At 37.2% G+C, this 12,426-nt stretch overlaps 1 protein-coding gene across 1 annotated transcript in view; it reads right to left on the bottom strand.

The window, feature by feature from the left end:
- The window catches only part of nr6a1a (nuclear receptor subfamily 6, group A, member 1a), a 130,431-nt gene that overhangs the window by 117,746 nt on the left and 259 nt on the right, over positions 1 to 12,426 (bottom strand). The window lies entirely within an intron of this gene.

Raw genomic sequence — 12,426 nt, 5'->3', positions numbered from 1 at the left:
AATCCTCCACCTCATCCAGTTCGCACCCTCACATCCTCCTCATCCATCCATTTGACTGTTCCACCTGTCCGCCTCAGTACTATGGAGAGCAGGACCGTCAGCCGCTCTGCTCCCCAGCTTTGGAACTCTCTGCCTCCTGATCTCCGCAATTCAACCTCCTTGACCATTTTCAAATCCAAACTAAAAACCCATCTATTTAAGATCGCCTACACACTATAACCACACTGTTCTTTTATTTGATTAGTGTTTTTTGTCATAATTCTATTTAATCTGTCGAATTTTGTTTGAAATTTAGTTTTTAACTGTTGTACAGTGTCCTTGAGGGTCTCGAAAGGCGCTTCTAAATGTAATGAATAATTATTATTATTATGATATCCAGATATTTGGATGGATGGTGTAACAATCCATAGTATGGCACTGGTCGCATGGTAGCGCCTCTTTGTTATGCTGATGGGAAACTTTTTCGTTTTGCCTTCAATGTATTTTCGCCATGGACCTGAGCAGTCGTGTTCAGTATTGTACACTTATTTGTCAGTGCCAAGAAACATCTATTTTGTTGTCTTTTGATAAAGTGAGAACATGTGGACATTCAGCTCATTTTTGCTCCCTACTTGGTTATCCAGTAGTGCCCGTCCATAGCTGTACTCGAACAAACCATCATGCGTGCCAATGGATGGATGGATGGATAACTGTTGCGCAACACTTTCCGTAACTTCCACTAAAGACCTCAACTAAACTTAGCTCCTCCCCGACAAACAAGGCTTGCCTCTCAGGTGCGATGTATAACATTAACATACTTAATGGGAATGTCTACAACTTTGTTGCTAAGACAGGGCTTTGGCGCCATCTTGCAGTAACTTAGGACATTATGGTGAGTGTTTCAGCGAATGGCTGGAAATAGGTTCCACAGATAAAACGAAAATAGGTGAACTGATGAATAGTGAACATTTATGCAGCATGTTACTGTACACTTTGGCACGTTCTATAAAAACAGCCTACATTAACGAGCTCCAAAATGGTTTCAAAAAATAAAAAGTGCCGCGTCTATGTCATGCTGTCGCCAATTCACCCGGTTACAGATGCTGATGTTAACACAGCCAGTGTGGGTTCAGATCTAGTCAGTTGATCAGATCGGCTCGGGGGGCTTGCACCTGTTTATGACGTCACGCTGCGGCAACACCACTGAGACAAAGAACATGCGTTTGCTGCCCTCAGACTTGCATATGAATGGATTGTCAATTCCATTTGCCCTTCAGGCGAGTTTTGGTTTATTTGTTTAATGTTTATGCTGACTTTTATTTTGAAAGCTATGCTTTTATTTTGCTGCAAATGGTGTAAAACAGAAAATGTTGGGGGCTCCTGCACAAGAAAGTTACGCAGTTGAGAAAAAAAAGAAAAAGGTTCAAAGGAGGACGCTGTCCTAAGCGTGTCTTGGGTTGGACTCTGCCATTGCGAACTGCCTTTCAATGGTCAAGTGAGCGGGTCAGCAAACAAGGAAGTCTCCAGCAATGGATGACTACTTGTCTACTGTCACCACGACTTGCGACTTGAGTTGTTCGACAATTTCACACAAGTTCCTGAAAAAAACAAGGTCCATTGTTTCTTTCGTGTGTGTGAATTCTTCCTTTCTGTGCAAGGGGCAGAGTCTGACAGACTGACATGTCGATCAACCAATAGGTAAATTGTTTAACCCAAGACACACTTAGGACCACCCCTCATTTGAATAACACTTTATGACGCATTTTATGCTGACAGTGTTTTTATTTTCACTTTTATTTATTTATTTTGCCATTTTTGGTACTCCATAGTTGAACTATGATGACGTATGATACGGATTATGTCATCACATCCCTCCAGTGTAAATTTTGCGATATTTGACATTTTTATTACCCCAAAAAATACACCATTAATATTGTAGAAGGTATGATATGGCACACCCCTATAGGAAATACTTTTTCACATTTAAATTACCCAAATCAGAAATACTTCCATTATGATTTTTACACTTTTACATTCAGCATTACTGTGAAACCCAAAAGATTCTATCATTACCATGATGTGAATTTCAGACCATATCACAAAGCCCTCAGTCTCTGTTTGAAACAGGAGCAAAAATATGAAGATATTTACATATAATCTGACATTTATTTACAAAGAATATGTACATTAGTACAAAATGTAAAACATTTTTGGCAAAAAAATTTTTTTTTATTTACATAGCAATTGCATATTTAATTAACCTAGGCGGTACTGTGACCCGTTATGGGCTTTTTGATGGTTCTGACCAAGCCATTTCAAAATAAAATAATGTGGCATGCAATGCTCCGCACTGCATCTCATATGACAGATTGTGAAGGAACTTGAGGGTTAGTTTCACAGACTGTTCTGTGGTGATCCTTTTGACCTCTACACCTGACCCTTGACCTCAGTGTGTAACACAGTTCAGCACAATGTCTACTCTGTCCTCCCCGCTGCTTCTGGCTGACAAAGCGCACAGTTCCTGTGGTGTTGCATCCCACTTCCACTCAAGTTCACAGCATCTCTGTATTGCTACGCCACCTGAATGTGATGGATTTACAATGTTCCAACGATTTAGTTTGATTTCATTTTTCCCACATAAATAATAGAACTTACCTCATAGTGTTGTAAGACGGTTGGCCCTTAAATTGCATGAGCAAACTTGACAATACCACATAAAAAACAGATTTTAAAATGTATAACCAATTGGCAAGTTTACTGTATATCGCAGCCAGGCGAGCTGCTTACTCTGCATTTGGTGTTTATTCTAAAAAAACTATATTGGCTCTTGAGTTCAGCTCTGTAATTAAATGAACATGGAGGAATCAATCCAACCAGCCTGCTCTCTGAAGGAAAGCAAACAAGCCAATGTAATGAACAATACAGTGCCCTTAAAAGGGACATAAATGTGTTTGGGGAAAATAAATACACTTCCACTGGGGGTCATCTATTTCTGGTGTTAGTGTAATTCATTGTAATAGTTTAAAATAATGAAATCATTGCATCTATAGTTTTAACAAAGTAATCCATAAGCAAGCCTTTTTTTTCTTTTAGTAAATATTAATTAAACTTTAGGTAACATTTCAGCTGCATGGGATGTATGTAAAGTATTCTGCTACATAATTTGTGTTGCAAATATACAATAAACCAGTGATTAGAAATGTGTCACAATGTTCACCCTTACTTCAGGTTACTTCAGGGTAGTTTTATTTGGTGTTGGCCACAGAGCAAATACAGTTTTTAAGATCAAACAATAGGATGAAGGCCACTTTTATAGCCCTTCAAAGTTGAGCATTCTGCAGTCATCAGCGTATGTTATGTTAAGCTAATGAATGTATGTCTTTATCTGCACTAATCCCGGCAGGCGTCCCAACTGAGGGTCACGTTGTGGTCATAGGGGTGGGGGCTTCTTCACCGTGGCTTGACACGCTCAAAGGAGCAACTTCCCTTTCATCATGCCAGGGGTCAGAGTTTTACTACCTCTCAGAGTCAGCCAGCATACTGCACTGTGCAAACTCAAGCCACCAGCAGCCATCTGATAATCATCATCACATTAGAAAAACAAGACCAACATTAGCCATTCAAGTTTCAAAAGTGTCAATACATATCATAATATGCTGATGCAGGATTTCCTGTTGCGATGGGCAGCAACTCTTGACCTCTCAACTCCCTAAGGCCATTGTGTGTGTGTGTGTGTGGGGGGGGGGGGGGTGAGCGCGCGCGCGCGTGCACGCGTTGGGGGGAGTTAATAAGGTTTGCAGCCACGCAAACTACTTTTATTATACATAATTTATTGGAGATATACATCAGGATTATCACTAAATTCAATATTAATGTACTAAAACAAGTTTATTCCAGGAATGACATCATTACTTATATCATACATATCGCTGGCGTCGGGCCAAAATCTTGTACCTCCAAAATGGCCGCTTTTTAAGAGACCCCAAAAACGACATGTTTTTTTCAACCATTAACATTGCATCATCAAAGAGAACAAGCCCTTTTCAACACTTTAAATTGGTCAGTAATTAGTAAAAACGATGTGTGGATTGTGGAAACATGTGGATTGACCAAAAGCATAGATTTTTGAAAAAAATAGGAAATTTGCCAAATTGTGACTTATGAGGTTTTGGTCTGACGCCAGCGATAGGCTGCACACAAATTGTGACCAAGGTTAATTTTAGTTAACGAAATAACTCAAACTAAAATAAAATAACCTTTTTGTAAACGAAAAAAAATAAAAACAAAAATGCTTTTTAAAAACAAAAGCTAAGTGAAACTACATTTTACATTTACAAAACTAACTAAAACTATAATCATGGCGAAAATAGTCACATAACACATTTGCTTCCAAAAACGTATAAAATGTTCTGGTTTAAATATTGCCATGGTTCCAAAAACTATTTATATGTTTTTTTGTGTTTTTTTTAATGCTAGAGCATACAGAAGGCTTTGATGCAGCCTCTGACCTGAAGAAGTCGCTTATAGCAATGGTAGTTATTACAAAAAACGGCCAGCAGGTGGCAGCAGAGTTTAAGAGATCAGCCAGAGCCATGTTGCAACAAGCTCGTTTTTGCCAGTGTTTTCAACAGATTAGTGAATAATGATGAAACTTACCTATATTCTAATGCTAATTGCTGCAAAACGGAAACAGATAGAAATACACATTTGTTTTCCTGATGAAAGAAGAGACTCTAATCTTTCTTTTGGTATGTTTCATGTTTTTATAGCAGTAGAACACAATATTCTGTGGGCTTTGCAAAATCAGTCAAAATCCAGTAAAGTGCGAGTGAATAAGTTAATTTAATACATGAGCGTAGGTAAGAAATGCGTTATTTTTTTCATTCTACCATGCTGTTTACTGTTTATTAAATATTGCACACAAGTAATATAAAACATTTTTAAACAAAAACTAACACTGAAACTAGCTAAAACTGAACTAAAATTAAGTATTAAAAAAATAACAAACTAAGCAACAGAATCGCCCTGAAACCGAAATTAAAGTAACTAAATTAAAAAAACAAAACTCAAAAAGGAAATAAAAATTTACTCAAATGAAAATTCCAAAACTTTAATGACCCTTTTGAAAATAAAAGTACACCCCACATAGCTGACAACGGTATGTGTTTGTGTGAGTTGGTAATTAGAAGTAAAGGAGTTTAGCAGATTCTTGCAAAGAGTCCGTGTATGCGGCTTTGTGTGTCTTTCCTGTTGGCTGTGAAATGATTGCGGTGCCTCGACTGTGTCTGTGAACCAGTTACCATGGGAGGAGGACATGGTGCTGGAAGACATGCTGGACTTTAACCAGCAACCGTCTTCATGACATTTTTTATCCCAGGTAGAGCATCACATTGACAACAGAGCTACAGTCACAGCGCAACAAGTCCATTTTGATGGATCCAGGACCTTCTCAGCTGCTCCTTTACAACCCCGTGACAACTGCGTCCTCCAGGAGCACAGGACATTTTACAGGCAAGCCATTTCTAATTGACATACCAAGTTCAGACTTTTGCAGCTGCCTGTGAACTCAACTTCCTCCCAAATTCAAACTCAAATTGAGGATGTTTATGGCGTGTTGAATATCACACAGGCCTGATAAAAGCTTACTGTACCACTTCGCCCCGACAACTTACTGTAGGACATGCTTGCCTTCAAAATATGCTTGATGCCTATCCTGTCATTAGCAGCTATTTCAGCCTGGGATTGTGCCAGGATGCAGCGAGCGGAGACCTCGGAAAGCAGCTTCACTGTCATGCAGCCTGTAGCTCATGGATCAAGTGGAGGCTGTAAATACTTTCCTGGGTTATGTGGAGGTCAGCAGAGCAGGCCATTAATGCTTCAAGAGCAACATCCCACTGACCCTGGTCACCGTTCCCATAGTGCTTGCTGCCACCTCCCCCGCGTGACCATCACGGCTCACACAACAACGAAACCCGCAAACATGAAGATGGATGGCTGATGATGACCACAATTTCAGGAAATCTCAGCTATTTCAAATGCTGTAGATGGGAATTAATTGTGAACTTTATTACAATTATTACCTGACTTTGATTTTTATCTTTACTTGAGTCAGAATCGATACATAGAATAATAATATTTGTAATCAATAATTCATGTTAGGAATTAAAAGTAAACATTGAGACAAAATAAATATTCTGGAAGTGGTATATCACACAAATACTTTAAGTGCTTGCAGCACTTGATGGTTTCATATGAAATTGAATATGAAACATAACAATCACATAGTAGTGTATTTGGTCAATTGCTTTCTTAGCCGCAAAGCTGGAAAGCTGCATGTAAGGTCAACACAAATGCAAAAGTTCATTAAAAAAAAAATTCACCCAATTAGCTGGACTCATGCGTATTGGTAAATAAATGTATTGTTATTGTGCTTACACCATCACCATCTGACCCTTCTATAGTGACTAAATGCGTGTTGCCTGGAAACAGCCACAAGAAGCACGTTCCACCTTAACACCTCTAGGACAGAGGAAGACCTTCATCACCATTCAGTGTCCCCTGTGTTAATGCTTGATTTTCATTAGTCGTTACTTTCAATGTCACAATCAGTTGATTTTACTTCACATGTGGGAGAAGAATTGGATAGATCGTACATACAGATTGTTTAATCAATCAAATTCAATGTTGATAAAGGATGTGCTGTATGTGTTCAAATTTACTTCAAGCATCTTCTAAATTCTCTCTAAGATTAGTTTGTGGTACAATATCCCATTTGATTTGCATTTTAAAGTATAGCTACAAAATGTGCAGAAATTAAAAAAAATACATAACAGAAATAATGTTTGAAAATTTAAAACATATATATAGTATGAATACTGTTTAATATTTATATCTATGATATAAAGACAAATTTGATGAATATTATTTAATATATATTATTTTATCATTATTTCATACTTTTTTTCTGTTGCACATTACTTTGGTCTGCCTATTCATATTTCTTACACATAGCGTGAATTGTGTGCTTTTTTTCATTTTATTCCTTAATAGTTTTTTCTATACGGTACTTTGCTCTTAAAATACATGCAAAAACATAACTTGACTACTGCTGTAACCACATTTATCAGCGATACATATAAACCCAATACTATACATGATGTCTTTAATTGTTCTTTAGCAGCAATTTAACTACATTGATGAAAACGTACTTAAATTGCTCTCACCATCTGTCATGGTGTGTGCTGTAAGATGAATCACTTGGCACTGTTTGAAATGCTAATCAACCTGGCTAAACACTTATCTTGAAGGTGGGGGAATTAAATGGGTGGAGTCCTAAAACTCTTTTTCCTTTCTCATCTTCATCTGACTGGTGCTCATATTTTTCCGCTCCAGAATAGGACTGCTCGATTATCAAGAAAATATTAATCACGATTACTTTGGTGAGAACTGAAAGGTCACGATAAGGAAGATAATTAATTTTTTGGTACAGTACAAAACAAGAAAAATGTTAAATGTAAAAATTATTATTAATTAATTTAATGAATGTATTTATTTGTTTATGTATGTATTTATGTATCTGTCATACTCATAATTTCACATGGATAAAATAGCAAAAAACCTGTGGCCAAAATCAGTGACGTGCGGTCAGGATAGGCAAGGTAGGCACTGCCTGCCCCTGGCTGAAATGAAAGTTGAAACCGTTTGGCTTTTTCTATTTATTTTAATTATTTCTTTCATTTCAGAAAGCCTACACCACATATAGGTTTAAAAGTGACAACATTTGGTGATTTTCATACCTCAATTAAAAACTCATTACTTTGTCTGGCCTGCAGGCAAAAATGCTGCAAAAATGATCCGCTACTGTGCTTTTCCCAGCTCTGTCCGCGTAGCGATGTGTGTTCGCGCATGCGTGCTCAGTTTCCCAGTAGAAAAGTCCTTTACGCAAATAGGCAGATCGCTACGCAGCCTTTTTACATCGCTGTATTATTCTTATGCGAATGTACGTTCGCACAGTGCATTCGTGAATTCAAAACACACTCAGTGCACAGCAAAGTGGTAAGATGACGCCACTCTGGAGAATATAAAACTATTTTCACGCGTTTCTTTTGAGGGAAAACGACATCTTTTGAATGATCGGAGACCAACGCCTTAGCTACCAGATCTTCAACAAAGTAAGGGACAAAGAATTATTCATACTTTTCACAAAGAATGATGCAAAAGGAAAGATTGGCTTTGTGGATGTGGTTCAATTAACTAGCTGTTTCACTTTACATGGTGTTTGGCATTGCTATTGCTAGCTTGATTTTGTGAGGAATTAGGCTGTTTTACAGGGAGATATCCACTTTATTACATTTTTTCCGGGCGTTCAGGCGGGTTTGAAATTGTCCGTTTTTCGTGCACTGCAATGTTTACTGTGGCTGGCAGACTGCGCTTTGGATGACGGTGGCCCAGAACTTTAGCTGATCTGCTTGATTTTTTGCTGGAGGGTCACATTGCGGTGCATTTAGACTTTTATTGGTTGCTATGCGCATTTATATAAATCATTTGTGAAATAACAATAGAGCTCTGGATTAGTTTGAGGCAGGTTTCCTAAGACACGGCAGCTACAAGGTCTAAAACAAAAAACATGTTGGCTAATGGTCCACATTGTCTACTAGTCGCTTACTTTCATACACTTCCACTACAATTTCAACATTTGGGCTGCTGAAAAATTAAAATAGAGAACTTATGGATGTTATTTTTGGAGAAAGCTCAAAATTTAAATTTTTTAACACCCAATCTATTTTTGTCAGTTGGTGCATTGAATCTCAACTCAGCTCAATTTATAAAGAACTTAAAACAAAGTGACGTACATTGAGTAAAAATCTGACATGCAATAAGAAACACAAGTAAAACAAAAATTAATAACACAAAAAATAATTAATAGATATCATAATATCATACAATTGAACCAAATCATTCCACTATAAAGTATATCAAGATACATATTGAATTGTATTTTATTGGTGAGATATATTTACAATAAATAGGGCTGTGCAATTAATCGAAATTCATTTTCAATTATTATACTCCACATATATATCCTATATTTACAATAACTAGAGCTGTGCAATTAATCGAAATTCAATTTCAATTATTACACTCCACAATTACAAAATCAGCATAATCATAAAAAAAGATTATTAATACTAATTTATTCATACAAATGTTTGGGTTTTTATTTTAAAACTCATTTAATAAATGTTTCATCCAAAAGGAACTTGCTTAATTGTAGTGTTTCAAAGAATTGTATTTGTCTTTAATGAATATTTTTTTATTAGTTTTGTACATTTAAACATTTTCTTGTTTTGCACCAAAAAATAAATGATTGTCCTACTGCACAGTGCACGTTCTGCACTCCAACTTCAAGTTGTTGTTGTTTTTTAATAAATTAAAAAAATAAAAAATATAAATTATTTTGGGTCAAAAAGGAACTTACATAATTATAGTGATTCTATTTTAAATTTTTAATTGGTCATTTTCTTGTTTTTTACCAAAGAATACTTGTGACCGTTTAAATAATCGTGATTTAAATTATTGCCACAATAATTGTGATTATTATTTTTTTCCATAATCGAGCAGCCCTAACAATAACCTACTAAGAGTTTCATCAGTTTTGTAAAATTGCAAGAAGAAACTCATTGGTTCATACACTCTCAAAGTGAGCCGTACCTATATCAAATTGAATCCTATCCCACTGAAACAAACCAAAACGGATTGGTCCACTTCAACTGGTAAATGGCAAATGGAGTGCACTTATATAGATAGCGCTTTTATCTTTAAAATCATCTGTGTTTCAATTGTATTGCATCCCATATATCAGGATACATATCGAATTGTCTTCTATTGGAGAGATGCACAGCTCTAATGTATATATTTTTTGTCCCTCTACCACAACAACTCTGTCCAAATCTGATGATATTTGAATGTGTTAAATAAGATCGCTTGATTACAAAGAGAAGCATGCCAGACTAAAAAGCGGAGGAAACAGCAACATGATGTATCACATCTTCATGAATGGCCTCTACCCCCAAACCCTCCACCCTGCTCCTGCATGAGCCCCTCCTCTACTGTACTCCTCCTGGCTCATCATTCAAGCATCTCGGCAGGAGAGGGTGGGGGGAGTTGCATTGCATCCTGTCACTGCCCCACCCACTGCCAGCCGTCCCCTTCACCCTACCCCAAGGGACAGGACAGATCCTATAGCCAACTTCTTTACACCCGAGCCAAAGCAGGAGCTGACAAAGCACTTTCTTTCAGCCTATCTGCCCCACCATGCCAGCCTGCAAACCCCCCAGGGCCCAAACATATGCAAGCCTCCTAACCAACCTGCCTTTCGGCTTTGTCCTCTACTTCCAATGAACTTAATTCCATTAAAACCTGCGCACTTCATCGAGCAGCAAGGTGGAGTGAAATTCTTCTCAATTCAAATATCAATAAAAATTGAATTTGTTCTTCAAATGTATCTGTGTGGAGGAGCTGCAACAGAAGGTAGATGAGGGGGGTTAAGCTGCTTTGTTTGGAAAACAATGTGAGGTAATAGAAAGGCTTAAATAGTCGACAGTTCCGCACTTCTCCGTCCAGAGAGGGACAGGTTAACCAGCTGGACTTTAACATACGAAGCAATAAGGGAAATATTATCAGTAGACAAACCATCTGAAAATTGATCAAGTGGTCAAAATGTCAGGAAAACACTACCACTTTGAGAAGTCCATCAGTTAATCAAGAAATTAACTCAGTTAAGATCTTTGTCATTTCGTTAAATGGGGAAAAAATTATACATTTCAAATGTAAAACATAACTTCTAAACCACTGTGTTACAGTATCAAGAACAATGTGTGATTTGTGTATTTTTTTTATTAATTAAAGAGTCAGATAAAAAAATGTTTTAATTTCCATCGGTTTAGTCAAAAAGAGGATATTATTTCAAATTGACAATGTAAAAAAAATTACAAAGATCAATCATTTATGATTCAATTACTAGTTTGGTCAACACATGTCAGAAAATAAGGGGGGGGGGTTATTATATGTATTCCAAAGTAAAAGCAAATGTTTATTTTAATTCACCATAAAAATTATTTGTTTCCATGTTCAAATAAACACGATCAGTCTATTGAGGAGTGCAGAAAACAGAATATTTACTGTTGGGGAAGCTGAATTTCTGAGGATTTGGACACTTTTGAATTTAAAATGTTATGTAAATGATTAATTGATTATCCAAAATAGTTATCGATTAATTTGATAATGGATTAGTTGTCGGTAATACCTCTCTAATGTGTATGTGTACTAATATAAGGTTGCTTGTGCCAATTACTCATCAGATGGGCAATTAAATCTACATAGAGATTTAGATGGTGACTTTTAAAATAAATGTATGCAAAAATATAAAATTATGATAAAATTAAATGATTAACAAGTAAATGTTTGAATAGAATTGCTCTTATTCTATTCTCAATCCTAACATATTTATTTCTGTTGAATCGTCTTTTTGTTACATGAATTACATGTAGCTGATCTAGCTGTTTTATAAATTATTACAATTACTTTGTGCTGTTAAAATTATGATAATGATGATGCAGTACGGTTTTGCATGATTAAATACATTTATCTGCATGTCTTGTGTATTTAATTGCCCTCATTTAAGTCAATTGTTCTTTCCCAATCAAACAAACCGTCTTCACTCCGTCAAGGGGATTAGAGAAATTTTAATCTCGGAAAGTCAATAAATCATCAGTCACCCGCGTCAGGCAACGATATGGACTGGCGCCTGACACAGACAATGCTGTAAGGCACGGTTAGTATATTAATGTGGGCCCGGGGCTCATGTCTCTACTCATTTTAGCAAGGGCACTGTGTGGACTGACTGCATGGGGACTTTACAAGCCCCGGAAGCACAGCTGACTTCAAAAGGGATGCTAATAGAAATTTGTCATCTTCGAGTTCTCACCGTCTTCATTTCAGTCCTTTTCCATTTTATGGAGCGCGTGCAACACCGGATTTGGGGACGAATGGCGTCAGTGTTTCTTCCAAGTTCAAAAGTTCACCTTTTACGATCACCCCGCGCCTGACTGACCACCACCAAATAAAAACATTCCGACCTCTGTTCCTAACACGCGCACGCGCGCGCACTCCAAGAGGCAGAAAAGCCAAGTCACTGAGATACACCACCTACAATCATCTGTCACTCAATCCAAAAAAATAAATAAACCCACCCACGTCTAAAACACAACAAGACGCACAAGAATCCGTAACAGAAATAACATTTTTAACTTGACTACCGTGACAACTGGTTTGTGTCACAGGTAGTGTGGTGGTCATTTGCAGCCACCCGTGACAAGCTCGTGTAACAGATGTGGTCAGTGACAGGGGCTATCCAGAAAGTTAAACTTCTATTCAAACGTTGCTGTT

The sequence above is a fragment of the Leptonotus elevatus genome, chromosome 5, assembly GCF_054856555.1.
Source record: "Leptonotus elevatus isolate MCC_2025b chromosome 5, RoL_Lele_1.0, whole genome shotgun sequence".
NCBI lineage: Eukaryota > Metazoa > Chordata > Actinopteri > Syngnathiformes > Syngnathidae > Leptonotus > Leptonotus elevatus.
The sequence above is the reverse complement of the archived record's forward strand: the minus strand, read 5'-3'. Positions and strand labels throughout refer to the sequence as shown.